Genomic DNA, 17,297 nt, shown 5'->3' with positions numbered 1-17,297 from the left:
CTACGTATGTGTAACACCCCTGACCAAAAGTTATAAACGTTGTTGCAATCCTTTGTTCTGGTGTGTGAATTGTCCTTCGCATTTAGGGCAGTTCTCACCCGGTGTGTATATTGGGCCTAATAAACAAACTGCTTTAAACTCTCAACCTCCTACTGTGTTATTGTCATTGGGAATTAATACAATAATACAGACATATCAAAGGTAGCTCAGCAACTGCTGCCGCTAAAATCTGAGCCTTTATTGCCTCAGGAAGAGCCAGTTAGTTGTGATACCTTTGCCAGGTTTTTTGTTGATAAAATAGCGAGAATGCGCTCTGACCTGGATGTCAGTTGTAATATAGTGCACATCAGAAGACAGGACTAATACACCCCCTGGTCTATTCATAAATCATTTTGTCCCAGTTTCCTTGATGGATGTTGACAAGATCCTGGGATTGGTGAAGGCCACTACTTGTACCTTGGATCCTTGCCCATCCCGGCTGCTAAAATTACATTAGGACCATATCAACAAACCCTTAGTATCTATTATAAATCACTCACTAACTCAGGGCACCTTCCCTCGGCCACTCAAACAAGCAGTTATCTATCCACTACTTTAAAAACCATCCCTGCAGAAAAACAATTTGGCCAATTATTGCCCAGTCTCTAACCTGCCTTTTCTTGTCAAAATGATTGAGAGAGCAATAGTGGACTAACTCGAGGTCTTGGATAACTCATTTACTCTAGACCCTTTTCAGTCTGGCTTCAAGCCAGGCTGTGGGGCAGAGACCATTCTGCTAGCTTTAGTTGTGACCTTCGTCTGAATGTAGACAAAGGCCATGGCTCCTTGTTACTCTTGTTCAACTTATCTGTTGTTGAGACACGTGGAGGCAGAAGCAGGTATCAGAGGATGTGCGCTGAACTAATTCAAATAATTTCTCACAGATCGAACTCAAAAAGTTGCTGTGGGAGACCAGTTGTCATCAGTGTGGGACCTAACCTGAGGCATTCCACAGGGTACAATCCTATCCCCCAGTATCTATGTAAAACCCTTAGGACAAATTATTCGTAGCTTTGCGGGTGGTTGCCATCAATATGCGGATGATACCTAGTTCTATATATCCTTATCCAAATTCCCTGGTGATGCGGTAGAGGTCCTAAATCACTGCCTGGCTACTGTGGTAAATTGGCTAAGGATGAACAAAACTGAAACGAAACCCTGAAAAGACAAGTAATGCTGGCTGGGAAGATGGAGATCCTGAAGGACATTGTACTTCCCACTTTTGATGGAGTTCAGCTAACCCTTGCTGACTCAAGAGCCCTGGGGTTATACTGGACCCAACTTTATTACTGGAGAAGGAAGCTAATGCAGTAGCAAAAAAGGCTTTCTATCAACTCAGTTTAGCTCAAAAGATGGCCCCTTACCATGGCACAGCTGATCTGGCCACATGGATCCATGCCACAGTAACACCGAGACTAGACTACCACAATGCACTGTACATTGGTCTCCCCTCAAAATCAATTTGGAAACTCCAATTGGTGCAGAATGTCACGGCTCAAGCTATTATCGGGAGCTAGATGGAGCATGCATATTACCTGCATATTACCTGGTTGGCCACTGTGTGAACAGACCGCTGGACTTGATGGACCTTGGTCTGATCCAGCTTGGCCTTTCTTATGTTCTTATGTACTCCATCCTTCAGGCACTACACTGGCTGCCCATCAGTTACCAGGCTCAATTTAGGTATTAGCTATCATGTACACAGTCCTTCATGGACTTGGACCCTCATATCTGCGAGACCACCTCTCTCCCCATGCTCCAACACATCCTATCATCAACAGTTTTGCTCAGGTCTTGCAAACTGTACACCATGGCTTCCTTTTATTGAGTCTTTTCCTACTGCCTTCAACTTGGAAGGTCAAGATGGCTGATAGTTGACCAACTTCTTTAAGACAATCATCAATTAATTGGCGAAACCAGCTTTAATATAGTTTTACCTCGCTGCTTAAATTCTGCTTGGTGGGTCATAGAGGGGCACAGATCATGATATCCATGGAGTCACTGGGCTGGTCTATTTCCTTCTATGGTATAAATATAGCCCCATTACTGCAGGTTTCCTCTTTCCTCTGAACTGTTTTTTTCTCTCTTCTCGATATCGCTAATCCCTCTCATGCTACTAAAATTAAATATTACAAAACACATATAAGCGATGGCAGTGTTGCAATCTCTGTAGATTTACTTATTTGTCTTTCTGCAGTGCAAAAACAATGGAGAATGGAAATAGCTCGGGTTGAAATTTCCCCTTTTGGTTGTGCAATTGTTTCTTTGACTGGTTCAGGCCTGAAACAATGCTGCTTCTACCAGGTTGAGGGGTTTTGTTTTGTTTTGTTGGCAAGCAGAGAAAGTACCCTGTGCTGGCCAAGGAAGTAGAGATGGCACCCACTCAAGCAGGCTTCCTTGGAGACCACATGTCCTGGGACAAACTGGTTATTTTGGCAACATGGGCATTTTCAAAGTCCCCCCCCCCCAACTCAAAAATCATGTCTTCCATGGTCTTGAATAGCAGGAACCACACTGAGAGCTGAAAAGGACTTGGAGGTACAGACCCTCAGTGATGAGGCTTTTCAGAGCCATACTTTCCCCCTCCATGTTGTGAATAGTTTCCCGTTTTAATTCTTGCACATCAAGCTGCGGTTTAAAGCAGAGGCGCCGTGGGCCTGGTCAGAAGGGCCTAAAACATCAACAATTGATATGTTTGCGTGTGAAGTGAGGGAGAAAGTCTCCCCTTACCTCCCCTCAGTACTCTCTGGAAGATGCTCATTTGCGCTAGCCTTGGATGATAGGACAGTGCTGGTAGCTTAAGACCTGCCCCTCCTTGCTTGCTTTGGGTAGTTTATGGAAAGGAAGACTCAATGAGACCCTCACCTGCAATGACAGGCCAAGCTGAGCTCCGTGTTCTGGTTGCCTCCCAGCCAAATCCATTCCCCCCCCCCCACTGAAGTGACCTTGTGATTGCCACCGCCTGTGAGATCACAGAATGTGCCTCTGTAGTCTTAGCCATGGACACCCCCCCACACACACACACACTATTAATATTTGTAAACAGATATTGTCCTCCCCCAATACCACCATGGCAAATTGCAGCTCTAAGCCAGTGTGGTGTAGTGGTTAAGAGTGTTAGACGAGTATCTTGGGTTCAAATGCCCACTTGTGCCATGGGTGACCTTGGGCCTGTCCCACTCTCTCAGACCAACCTACCTCATAGCATTGTTTTGAGGATAAACTGGAGGAGAGGAGACTACTATAAGCTGCTTTGGGTCCCCACTGGGTGGAAAGGTGGGGTACAAATAATGTGAATAAATAAACTAAGTTAGAATGGGGGGGGGATCTTCATAGTACTTCTCTCTACTTCTTGTACTGGCTACAAGTACTTAAAAACAAATTCATATACATTATATATAAATGTATTATGTACAAAACATTTTTAGGAATTTCAACTCCCAAAGGAATTAGCAGTGGAAAGCTTAAAACAAAGATAGAGAAAAGGCTTGTCAAAGGCAAAACTGCAAGATCCCTCCAGCTGCTCCTTTCTGTTTATGAAGTACAATGGAAAGCACAATTAGGCTACTGTACATTTCCCACCCTTTGTAGCTAAGCCAAGGCAACGGTTTCGAGCCATTTCTAATTTAAGCCTTTGAGAAAACACCCAGTGTATTACTTAGCAGGGACTTCTTTAAGTGTAAAAGACTTAGAAAAATATTTTCAATAATGAGGTCCTTCAGATCTCACAATCTCTATGGCTGATGTGGCTCAACTCAGTGCAATCTGAGCAGCACAACAGCCATAATTCCCAATGCTGTAACAACAAAAAGGAATTACAGTAATATACTGCGCAATCTAATTTCTAATATTGTTAAATTCTTGCCTGAATGTCAGCCTGTAAATCTGGAAATTCAGAAAGCTCAGCCTGGGAGCACCAGAGAAAGAACTATGCCTGAATATTCATTACTGTGGAAAGCATACTTATAAATTAGACAGGCTTTCTAATCCAGGGTTTCCTTAGATTGACATGTTTTGCCCATGACAATCAGGTTTATGGGACACCAGGGATCCCTCATTTTTCCACTCCTACCCTTCCATCACACCCACAAGTTTGTTTTCCTTTTCTTCTTGATTAGTGGGGAAATATTATGGATCTGTAATGGGGAAGGAAGGTCTTCTCCTCTCTCTGTCTCTTTCCATTAGAACAAGTTTCCATGTAAACCACATTTCAGCTAGCCTTAAAGAGATATAACACTTTTGGCTCCCCTATTTACCGTATGTCTCTCCCTCTACATATCTCACAACAAATCAGCCCACTCCGATAGGAAATGTGTCTGCTGTGCAGTATACTCCAGTGTAGATTTGCACAGGGACTGGGTTGGCCACTGAATCTAGCCTGAATACAATAAGCTAGTGCTACCATGGGGACCTGGACCTCTGTTTGCTAACTCCAGGTTGGGAAATTCCTGGAGATTTAGGGGTGGAACCAATGGGATGGCAGAGTTTGGAGAGGGAGAGAGCAGCCGTTTTCCCCCCAGGAAAACTGACCTCTGTAGTTGGAAGGTCAGTTGAAATTCCAGGAGATCTCTGGGTTCCATCTGGAGGCTGGCAACCCTACGACCTTGAGTGGGCCCTTTTTTTAATGTTTTCTTCATTCAGAGGGATGGTTTAGCACACGTAGACTTGCCATTTGCCCACTGATAGTGGAAAAGCCCTTGCTCTCTCCCTCAATACCCTGCCCTCGATAATTGGTGAGGAAAAAACATGGGTGGGCATTAATGGTGATACTCTAGGGAATTCCCCTGGTCTCTATGGCCCTTATCATAGAGGTTAGTAGAAAATCCTAGAGTGTCACCCATGAGTGAGGTCATATGTTACTGAAACTCCCAAGGCACTGCCTCTGAAATCTCCCATCATTTGCCAGCACAGGGCTGGGAACCCTAAGGACAGGATTCCCCAATCTTGATGAGACTTTTTTGCAGAGAGGTATTTTGCAGAGATGTAGTGGTTACCATGGGGATAGAAGCAATCACAAAATGGCTACCATAAGGGCAAGGCCAATCACGAGACAGGAGTTCCAAGCCAAGTATTGTACTACTATGGCAGTAGCTGCTTTTGAATGAGCACTCCCTGAAAACACAGAGGCAATGTCTTTTGGCCTCTTCTGAAGCACCTCCTGCACCAAGGAGGTGAAGGAATGCTGGGAATCAGAATCAGCTCATTGCTTTGGGGAAAAGATGCTGTTTGGTTGTTGTTTCCAAAGCAAGATGGGTTTGTACTCTGTGTGGCCCAGGCAAAGGTTTCCAAGTCCAGATACATAAGAGACTCTGAGACTATGGTCAAGGTGAGGGTGCACAGCTGCGGCATTCCTACCTAGGATCACCTCAGGACTTTGCTTGTCAGACAGGTAGGGAGAAACCTGAAGCTCCCTGTTTTTTTAAAAAAAAATTCAACACCCTTTGGATCTTATCACCCAAGATCCAAGAAGCAAGTGGGTGCCAAGAAACACATTGATGAGCACCATGACCCCAACAGGCACCATGAGGATTGATGATTAAGCACATGTAATGTGTCACCCAGGAATTTGCACGTTTCAACTACAGAAAACCCATTACTCCATTTTTAGAAGAAGAGGAGGAGGAGTTGGTTTTTATATGCCAACTTTCTCTACCACTTAAGGCAGAATCAAACTGGCTTACAATCACCTTCCCTTCCCCTCCCCACAACAGACACCCTGTGAGGTAGGTGGGGTTGAGAGAGTGTGACTAGCCCAAGGTCACCCAGCTGGCTGTGTGTAGGAGTGGGGAAACAAGAGCAAGTTCACCAGATTAGTGTCCGCCGCTCATGTGAAGGAGTGAGGAATCAAACCCAGTTCTCCAGATCAAAGTCCACCGCTCCAAACCACCGCTCTTAACCACTACACCATGCTGGTGTCTGTTGCAGTCTGATAAAGGATGCAATCTGATAAAGTGACTGAATTATCCTTATTTAGTGCTTTCTTCTAAACCTGCTTTCTTCTAGAAGCTTCTGGTTGGGGGATGGGGAGGAGTGATGTGGTCCTTGTCAGAGAAGCCGGAATAAGAAAGGAGCAATAAGGATGTGTAGGCAGGACAAGGAGACTGGCAGCCATAAAGCCTGGGGAAAAATTGTATTCCATCGTTGATATAATGCAATAGTGCATCCATCAAAAAAATGTTAAGGGGGCAGTGGGAACATGTTGTCACCAATGACCCCAATGCTGATGACAGCAGGCTCTCCCAACAATCTGTATTATTTTGGCCATGTGAGGAAGAAAATTAAGTGATCCTAAACCGAATCCACCTTGCTAAAATTTGTTAATGTGGAAGGAATGCTGAGAAGTCGAATCCATGGCGAGAGGATACAGTGTAGGGAAAAAGAAATAAGAGGTTGGTGAATCTGGGAGACACAAAATTCCCATCAGACGTCTGATTGAAAGTCCTCATGTTGCTCCCCAACAAGCACAAGGGCTTTGTAATGTGTAACTTGGTGTGACAGTGCATATGTAGTCAGAACAGATTATAGGGTTGCCAACTCAAGCTTGGGAAATTTCTGAAGATTTGGGGGTGGTGACTGGGGAGGGCAAAATTATGGGAAGGAGAGGGAGTTCAGTGGAGAGGTAACTGTGTAAAGGCTGCCTTCTGCATCTGTATTTGCTCCAGAGCAACTGATCTCTAGGAAGGACTGGAGACAGCCAGAAGCAGTGGCAGGTTGAATTTGGAAACAGGTTTCTACGTGGAGGTTGGGCCAAGATGGTGGCGGCAGCATGTTGAATGCGCCTCTCTCTGCCTATTTTGAGGTTTTATCTACGCCCCCCATACACACATACATACTCACATACCTTTTGATTGTAACATGGGAAACAGATATCCACATGGCATTTGATCAGATGAGCTATGCTGAATAAAATTTGCTATACTATACTGTACCAATAGAATTGGGTGAAATGGTTTGTGTCTAAACTAGCATATCGCATGCGTGGGAAGCTGTATGAATTTATGTAGTGCAATAGCTTGAAAATGGTATACGATGAATTGTAAAGTGCGAAGTTGTAAGAAGCTTTTACGTTGCATTTGCGTGTTGGTTCACACTTTAGTTTTTTTGACACTAACAGTACCCAAATTTAGATTTCAAAAAGAATATATTGCACTGTTAATGCTGTATGGCATGCATTATGTTTAGAAATCAGCTTTTGCGTGAGACTTGTAATTCTTAGGCCCCACCCTTCTTTGATCAAAGCACCAACCTGAGGAATCAAATGGCCCTTGCTCAAAGAAAGGGTTCGTACTTGGCAGAGCGAAGGGAAGAATCTACCCAAGGATATTTCCCACTTGTTTGTTTGTTGATAGCGCTACTAGGATAAATTGACCACACCACAGTTTTTGGAGTGGTGTTGTCTGACCTCGGAGTCAGCCAAAAGAGTCATTTCTACCACTGTAAAATGCAGCTGTGGCTATGAAAATGGATTAGTTATGCCCCAGCACAGTTGAAATCCGGCACTTGGGTAAGCAGATGCTCCTGCCTGTCAGAATGGAGGTGTGAGAGTTGAATTAGCAGACTGGGTGGGATGGTTGGCCTTTTTGCAACAGTTTGAGGGATTGCTGGATTTGTGCTGAGAAGGCCAGCGTCTCCCCATTCATGTGGTTCACTTTGCGTTTTCACAAGCACCCCAGAAACCGCAACAGGCCCTTGAAATGAAAAATGAGTTGACTGTCAACCGATAAATGTTTGGGGTGTCAGGCACTTCTGCTTAATTGAGCTTGCTTGCTTAATTGATTAGGGTCTTATCTTGTTGGTTGTTTATAGTGGAGCAGTTGGCTCACTCTAGACTTCCCAAATAGCCATCCCTGGTCTCCTAATAGCAGGCACATAGGAGCTTCATCCTGGACCTATACTGGCCAGAATTCAAGCAGCAGGCCAACATAGTATGCTGCAAACAACGCTAGATCCAAAGTATCCCCCCCGAATATGTCTTTGAACAGGGGTGGGTGGAGAAGGGGAAGTAGTGTGTGTGGGGGAGGTCTTCGGTTGCTTCCACTTCTCCGAGCTTGCTTCTCTCTGGCTGCTTCCCTGTGGGGGTGGGAAAAGGTGCCCCACTGTGGAAGCAACAGCAAATGGGATGAAGGTAGCAAGGACTGTGGCTCAGTGGTAGAGCATCTGTTTGGCATGAAGAAGGTCCCACGTTCAATCCCTGGCATCTCCAGTTAAAGGGACTAAGCAAGTAGGTGATGTGAAAGACCTCTACCTGAGACCCTGGAGAGCTGCTGCTGGTCTGAGTAGATAATACTGACTTTGATGGACCAAGGATCTGATTCAGTAGAAGGCAGCTTCATGTGTGTTCATGTGACATCTTCTGTTATGGCCACATCCTCATGCCCTTGGCTGCTCTCCCTCCCCTCCGTGATCTGGCATGTTGATGTGCAAGCACTGAGGCAATCACAATTGTGTGAGACCCCCACCTCACCTTGCGGGGCAACCACCCTTGCCCCTTCACAGTTGAGTGGCAGCACTGGCACTCAGCTGGGAGAAGAAAAGCTTCGGGGGCAGGGAGTGAAGCTAGCTTATCTCCCCTCCCTGTCTTGGTTTCCACACAGAGCCTCTGCCTGCAACCACCCCATCATTTGCACTTTAGGTCCTTTGCTTCTCCTTCAAGCAGAAAGGCCCATGATGAGCCCCACACATTATGCTTGGAAGAACAACATAGGGCTGCCAACCTCCAGATACTGGCACGGGAGAAAATCAGTACAATGGTACAAAAACTATATTGTGTTTCAGAACAATTCAACAAGCACAGTGGACTACAAAAAGTGACAAATTACAAATATATATAAAATATACAAAACATGTTTGATGCAGCCAATAACTGGTACAGTCTTCTTAGTATATATATGTAGGAAAATTCATTTGAAAAGTCCATAAGGTACATGTATAGATGATCACAAAGTCTTCATTAAGCAAAGGTGGGTGGGGGACGGCCCTTTCAAGGATATTTCTTCATCCCTAATTCCAATCAAGTTTCCAAGCACAATTAAATTCTGTATACCATAAAGTCAATTCACCAGTTCCCGTAGGATATTGGAAATGGGGCTGAAGAAATATCCTTGAAACGTCCTCAGGTAAAAGCAGCCTGTCTGCCCAAGAGGAGGCAGCAGCTGAGATAGGAGGAGGCGAAGTGTGCATTTCACACCGGCATATGTTGTTGTCAGATGATGCTTTTGCCCCCTATGCTGGAAGTTATGCTCAAGACCATGTTCTCACAGTGTTTCACATGAACACATGTGAAACTGCATATATTGAATCAAACCCTTGGTCCTTCAAAGTCACTATTGTCTACTCCGACTCTCCAGGGTTTCAGGCAGAAGTCTTTCACATCACCTCATGACAAATTCTTTAACTGGAGGTGCCGGTGATTGAATCTGGGACCTTTGGGACCTTCTGCATGCCAAGCAGATGCTCTACCACTGGGCTATGGCCCCTGCCCTTGTTTCTGGCACGGCCAGCTCCTTGTATAAACCGAGAATGGTTCCCAAAACCCACTGAAAAAGAATAGGAAGGGCTGCTGTGCAACTCCCTGGATCACATGCTCCTCTGGAAATACGACTAGGCTCCCTCTGAAAAAATACGTACTTTTACCAGGTGCAGATTCATGTGGTGCGGATAAAATATTGGCACCATTGGCGAATGTGTCACAGTTATTTTTGCATGCCTTTATCTCATGAGACCACTTCAAAAGAAACATCATTAAATGGTCCATCTTGGCCAAGAGAGAGATGAGAGAGAAGGGGAGGGAGTATTTAAAAAGCTTTAAAATGTAGCTTGGGCAAGCAGTGGGGGAGCTGAAAGACTGCATCACCTGTGTATCCCTTCTAAGAAAGTGTATTAAAGACTGTTCTCCTGATAGGAGATGCTGCTGGGAATAACTAGGGTTTCCTACCTCCAGGTAGCGGCTGGAGATCTCCTGCTATTACAACTGATAGAGATCCGTTCACCTGGAGAAAATGGCCGCTTTGCCAATTGGACTCTATGGCATTGAAGTCCCTCCCCTCCCCAAACCCTGCCCTCCTCAGGCTCCACCCTAAAAATCTCCAGGTATTTCCCAACCCGAAGCTGGCAACCCTAGGAATATCACAGCTAAAATAAGTGGATTTGCCCATCCGTACTGCTTTTTAAAGCTCCCCCCCTCCCCTTTCTAGGGGCTCAGAGGCACCCCAATCCTGACTCACAGGTCTACTACCATTTCATCTGTGTTGGTCCTGGGACATTTTAAAAACCCACGCATCTCCACAGCTGTTCAGTCCATATCCTCACTCAACCTACAAGCAAATTCAGCAGCTTTTTTTAATATTATCCTTAGTCTTCCCATGACTAAGTGGACACAGCTTAGGTGCTGCCCCTTTCCCTTCTACAAGCTGCTATGGATTCAGCAACCTTCAGATTTCACATCCCAGGGAAGAAACTAATCCTGCACGGTCCGCTTGGATGTAGGGGGAGTGAACCCTCCCCCTACATAATAAAGTGGAGCATTGGAACCTGGACCTTCTTTGGCAAACAGCTGTTGAATTCCTTTCACCGAGCTAATGTAGCGTATTATTTGAAACCCAAATCATACGTGCATTATAAATTACAGGAAGGTTGAAATGTGATTATATGGCCATCAATCGATTCAGTAACCAGTGAATCAAAAAACGCCGTTCTGTTTTTCACATATCAGAAACCTGATACTGGCACATTTAGAATGGCCTTGAAGTTTTTCACATGTGCACATTAGCAGCGGGAGAAGGGCTGTAAACAGGTTCAGTGGGCACATCTGGGGCCATTTCCCCCTCCTGCCCATCATTTCTCTTTTGTCTATTGAAATGGTATTAGTACTCAGAATGCCACTAAGTCCCCCAACTCTACAGAAGCAGTTGCCAAATATTTGGCAAAAAGTTTAGCTGCTGATTTTAACACTGACAAATAATAGCTGTGCCAATTGCTTGTGTTCTTTGGTGCCTATAGTGGAACTCCACTGTTATATTATATTGAACTTGAGAAGTATTGTACTATTTTAACATGCTCTTTCTATGCTCTTTTTATGCCATTAAAGGTTTTTGACTTTGACTTTGACAACTGATCTCCAGCTGATAGAGATCAGTTCACCTGAAGAAAATGGCCCCTTTGGCAATTGGACTCTATGGCACTGAAGTCCCTCCCCTCCCCAAACCCCGCCCTCCTCAGGCTCCACCCCAAAAGCCTCCTGACAGTGGTGAAGAGGGACCTGGCAACTCTATGCCAGAGTGAGAAAGGTCGTATGTGCTGCTATTTCAAAATTCCTAAAAGGAATGGAGTTCTCTTCTGTTTTGGGTTACCTTAGGGGAGTGTGTTATCCTTGGTACATCGGTTAATCATGTTTGGAAAATATTTATGAGAGCAAATGAGACAATGGAGGGCAATCGGCATGAGTACAGCACTGGGGCATTCACATATTTGCAAACATCCCAAGGTCAAAATGTAGTGTATGCAATCCAGGTAGCATTCCGGCTTTCTCACCAAATACTGTATTGAGAATTATTTTTCTCCTGAAGTTCTGTTGCCTCCTATGTGAAGGGGTTATTTTGCCCCCTGGCCCCGGAATGAATGGAATGTTGAGACGTTAAATTCCTTCGCTATGAGACACCAATCCTAGAGGACCAGCGATGGTGGCCTGATGATCTCATTCGCTGCAAAAGCTAATGGCAGATTTCATTGGTGATCTCTGTACCATTGAAACTGCTGATATGACTGGACAGCGGGGGAGGAGGAAATGAGCAGGTTTTGCAGAATGGAAAACCCAGCCCTGAGTATTCCTTGCTAGCAAATCGTTTTTTAGCAGGCTTTTTTCTACACGCTCCAAGTCGTGTAGGTCGGCAGTCTTTACAACAAACATATAAGGCAGGCCAGGCAGAGATTAACAGTTTGCCCTTCCAGAGACATATTGGCGTAATTAGGCTCACTTTGCCTCTTCAGATTAGGGTTGCCAGGTCCCTCTTCGCCACCGGTGGGAGGTTTTTGGGGCGGAGCCTGAGGAGGGTGGGGTTTGGGGAGGGGAGGGACTTCAATGCCATAGAGTCCAATGGCCAAAGCTGCCATTTTCTCCAGGCGAACATATCTCTATCAGCTGGAGATCAGTTGTAATAGAAGGGATCTCCAGCTAATACCTGGAGGTCGGCAACCCTACTTCAGATGCACACATGCTACAGAATGCCACAGAATAAAAGACATCACAAAGAGCATGCTTAAAAGCCACTGTTAATACTTGAGGCTGAAAGGGGAAAAAAAATATTACCACAGGCCTGGTATTCCAAAACACTCATAATACTTCAATGAGATTACTGCCAAAGTCTGGAAATGTTTACCTTAATTTATGCAGTCATGCATTGATTTGCTTAACAATTGTCGCACTGTTCATTTTGAATCTTTCGGGGCAGGATATATCTGTAATTTATTATTGAAATGCATTCACCACCTTTTATTACAATATCCAAAGCAGTTAACAAACCAAGCAACAGTTGTAAAACAAACCCATCCTAATTCTGGGTGCTGCAAAGAAGTATTTTAGGAGGACAAGATCCGCTACTAGATAGTGGACCTGTGGCCCCAATTCTGTGCCCTGTGGTGAGAGCACAATCCTGCAGGCCCTCCTGATTTAGATCAGTGCCGGGAGATATGCTTTATGGGGAAACATGGCATTACACAAGCATTGCATGGGGAGGTCAGCTTGTTTCTTGCTACAATTTTGCAAACCAAAAGTAGATTTAGCGACAGATATAGATCTAATTGTTTCCAGCAATCCAGAGACTATGTTATTATCTCCTGAAATTCTTGCTAGGCATTCTAATTGCCATGTGGCTAACAAGCTTGGCTGATATGCACCTGTTGTTCTAGGGTGAGAACATAAGTTCTCCCTGTTAAATTATCAACTCTGGAGAGAGCACAGAACTCTCTGTTCCTTTCCACCTAGTCCACATCTCTCATCCAAGCAATCTCTTGTATTTTACAGCCATTTTTTTCAAAGAAAAGACATACAGTATTCATAGTTTGCAATAATAACGTTGCAGGTTTTCAACCCACTGGCTGATGCCAGCACAGGAAATGCTATGGTGGCGGCTGTATGTATGCCCTTGGCTTCGCATCAGCACTAGCGCTGCTCATCTACCATCTAAGGAAGGACGGTGGGTAACTTGGTTGGGTAGGAACCTTTACACTCAGGCCGTGTAATACTTGGTAATTTTTTTCTGGCAAGGAAGTAATAAAGTGTTTGTTTATGCTTGGTAATTAGCAGTGTGTTCCAGGCTGAAGTGCCCCGCATATTTTTTTTAATCACGCTGAACCGTCAGTACAGACATCACTGCGAAGCCGGCGCATACCTGATTTGCATTTCTTAAGAGCCCCTTTAACGCGACCTTTTGTATTTGTTCCACCCCTGCATCGAAGCATTCACAGAAGGAAGCATGCAGAATTCCAGCCGTGGCTTAGCTATGCAAATGACTATTGCTTATGGCTATGTAAACAAAGGAGCAGGCGAGCGGGGGTGGGGTGGAATTTGTTTGACTTTCTCTTCTTGCATCGAGACCATGAATAGTCATTTTAAAGGTCGGATTTAAAAAATCAGCATTGAGCAAGCAGAATTGACCCTGCATAAATGGCCTCAGTCTTCTATCAGTCATTGTTGCTTCAGGGGAAGTTACTTAGCTTAGTGCTAAAGTAGCCAACTTCTGGGGGTCTTGCTATTATCTTTAAGTAGGGTTGTCAGGTCCCTCTTTGCCACCAGCGGGAGGTTTTTGGGGAAGAGCCTGAGGAGGGCAGGGTTTGGGGAGGGGAGGGACTTCAGTGCCATAGAGTCCAATTGCCAAAGCAGCCATTTTCTCCAGGTGAACGGATCTCTATCGACTGGAGATCAGTTGCAACAGCAGGAGATCTCCAGCTAGAGCCTGGAGGTTGGCAACCCTATCTTTAAGCCATATTAGACAGCACATGTTTTAAGAAGCAAAGTGAGCAATTCTTTCTACAGGGAAACTTCCTGAAGAGTAGCCAAGTTGGCCATTGTGATTCACACATGCATCCTTCACTCAATTAATTATTACTCGGTGACTCACAGCTGAACTGCATGAACTGTTCCCAATGCAAAAAGTTTAAAATGATATGAAAAGTCCATCCAATGTTTACATCTATATTAAAGTAGCCCTAGTTTCTAGCAGACAGAGTGCAAGAAAAGTGTGCCATGGCACACTAGGGCTGGTGGGTGGGGGCAGGCTTCAGGCTTAAGAAATCTGGTTGTTGTTTTTCTTTGCCAGAGTTGGTGGGGGGCACTGAGTTAGCCGGAACCAAAAAAGTACTGGTTTCAGAGAGGCAGCTGTGTTAGCCTGTCACTGTGGCACATTAAAAACCAACAGATTTATTATGGCAAAAGCAATGTTGGCTCTATATTGAGGTGATGTGCTCGAGTGGAAAATGTTGGGGAAGGACATCTTCTTCTTCCTCTGAAGAGAGTTCCAGAGGGTCTACAGTAGAACAGCTAGATTCGAGTCCAGTAGCACCTTAGAGGCCAACAACACTTTTGGGGTATAAGCTTTTGAGAGGCAGAGTATCTGACTAAGGCAGCTTTGACTCTTGAAAGCCCAGATCCCAAGGCACTAACGTTTATGCGCGAAAGATGGTTGTCTACTCTACTAGCTCCTAAAAGATCTCTGAACAATGAACTGAAATGTCAATTCCTCTTGAATTATTCGACTCCTGAAATAACTGGTGGCTCAATTTCTCGCAGAAGTGCTTACGATCAAAACTGCTTTTAACTAGTATATTTTGTAATATTATAATCCATGTGGAATATTACTGTATCCTCCCAATTTGCAGGATGTTTTATCTGTATTCTGTTTGGATCTTTGTCCGAAACATTGTAATTATGCCAATAAAGGTATTTGTATGTGAGCCCCGACCTGGATGGCCCAGGCTAGCCTAATCTCGTCAGATCTCAGAAGCTAAGCAGGGTCAGCCCTAGTTAGTATTTGGATGGGAGACCACCAAGGAATACCAGGGTTGCTGTGCAGAGGAAGGCACTGGCAGACCACCTCTGTTAGTCTCTTGCCATGAAAACCCCCAAAAGGGGTTGCCATAAGTCAGCTGCAACTTGACGGCACTTTACACACACACATGTGTATGTGACTCTTGAAAGCTTATGCCCTGAAAATCTTGTTGGTCTGCAAGGTGCAACTAGATTTGAATCTAGCTCTGCTTCCTCTGATGCCCCCCCCACTGTCTCATCCCCTGTTCAGCCTGCCCTTGTGTCACCACCTTCTGCTTGCCCCTTGTTTCCAAGCCATGTTGAAACACAGTGGAACAAGCTGTACTCTTGCATACTGTGAGCATTTGGGAAGCCCTGCTGTGCATGCACACCTTGCTACACTATGTTTAAGGGTTTCTTAATTTTCCACATAGCATTGCCATAGGTCTCTGGCATGGACCCAGCCTTCAGACCAGAAAGACCAGAGCCTGGGAGAAATAAAATGGTGGCTGTGGGTGCTTGCAGTTGCCAAGGATGGACACTCTAGGCATTCCACCCTCTCCATGTCTCTGTGGTAGAGACTGCGAGATGGCATGAATGCCTAAAGCTCAGGCAGGCACAGTTGGCCTCAATGGCTAGTGCATGCTCCACACTGCCACGTTCTTTACCTATCACCTGCCCAGGGGAAGATACCTGAGCCCATTGGCTGGCAAGCCTGGGAGAGGGAGCAGGGAATGAGTGTTAGGTGCTCTGACTCCTGGGTGGTAGCAGGAAAGGAAGGGGAGGGGAGCTGGAGGAAGCTTAGGTGATACTCGCAGTTGAGCCAGTACTGAAAAGATGGTAGGCCAGTTGACCTACAGTGTGGGAAGAAAAAGCATAGAAAGCCGAGTAACCGAAGCACGAGTCTACTTCCCCTCTCCCCCACCTCACGGCTTTGCAAGAGCCTGCCAAAAGTGCAGGATTGTTTTCCAGTGTCAGTCCACTATGTCAACTGTAACATCTTCTGGAAGAAGGGAGAAAAGAGGTCCAGAAGTTAATCCCTTCAGAAAGAGAAGGAAATCCCAACAGCTGCTGGAGGCAGAGTGCACAAGTCGGAGACGCTGGCTTAGCGCCTAATATGCTGTCCCATCAATGCAAAAGCCCTTCCTCTGATGGAACAGGGATTCCACTTGTGGAGGAGGAGAAGTCAGCTTTTGCTGATTCCTCCTCCCACTGCAGATTCCCACTTTACCCCCCCCCCCCGCCCCATACACACACACACACACTGTTCCTTGAGGTTCACTGACTTGCAGAAGCACAATTCAGGGCAATACAGTGAGAGGAGGAAGAGGCAAAGTTGCCTTTCTGAAGTGCTGTTTCACTCATACTGGTTAGGGTCCAAGCCACTGTGTACCCCTGCCAGTGTGCTAACTGCATTGTGCCACTGGCTGGCAGCAAAGCACACAGGTGTAGTACGGGCTTCCCTCTTTTATCAAAACAACATGCCCTTCTGAACTCGGAGGAGCTGAATCTGTCTAGACAATGACTAAGGGGGTAGAATACATTCAGTGTTTGCAGGGCTTTGAAGACGGTAAACAGCAAGGTGGGAGAGGAATTTTCTGGAACGGTTTGAATGGGTTAGAGCAAGGAATGGGAGGAAAAAATGACCTCTGGGTTCTGAAATGAGGGAGAATTTGCCAGTGGGGACATGCATTGAACTGTGGAATTCTAACAATTGCAATCATTTAAACCTAGATCTGTAGTCATTTTTGAACTATGTTCCTGGGAAACCTTGGAATTATATCAGGTGTTCTACAATGCGGAGCAGTAATGGTGGATGAGACTCCTTGAAAAAGTGTTTTGAATTTGCTTATTATTGATATTGCAATTATTGATATTGCAATTATTGATATTGCAAAGGTGTTGTGTGTGTTCTAGGGCACATTTCCTGCTCATGTGCAGTGGTAGAGATGCCAGTTAGGCTTGCTGGGTGAACTGAATATGCTCCAGAATCCCTTGCAACATAGAAAGCTTCCATGGTAGATGCTCATAATTTAAGAAGCGGCCATTTAAGTCTAGAACGGTAGCTTTAAAAGCATGCTCCAGCAACTGTACTCAGAGAAGTCCCAAATTCCTCAGCAGACAAGTCAGTATGAAAATACAGAGATCCCTCAAGACAGAAAGTTTGAAAATCAATTGTAATAAAGTGCCAGTGTTCACTTCATGTGACATTTTCTATCCCTATTCTGTATGCTGGACA

This window comes from Euleptes europaea, chromosome 3 (genome assembly GCF_029931775.1).
Source record: "Euleptes europaea isolate rEulEur1 chromosome 3, rEulEur1.hap1, whole genome shotgun sequence".
Classification (NCBI taxonomy): domain Eukaryota; kingdom Metazoa; phylum Chordata; class Lepidosauria; order Squamata; family Sphaerodactylidae; genus Euleptes; species Euleptes europaea.
Note: the sequence above shows the minus strand (reverse complement) of the source record.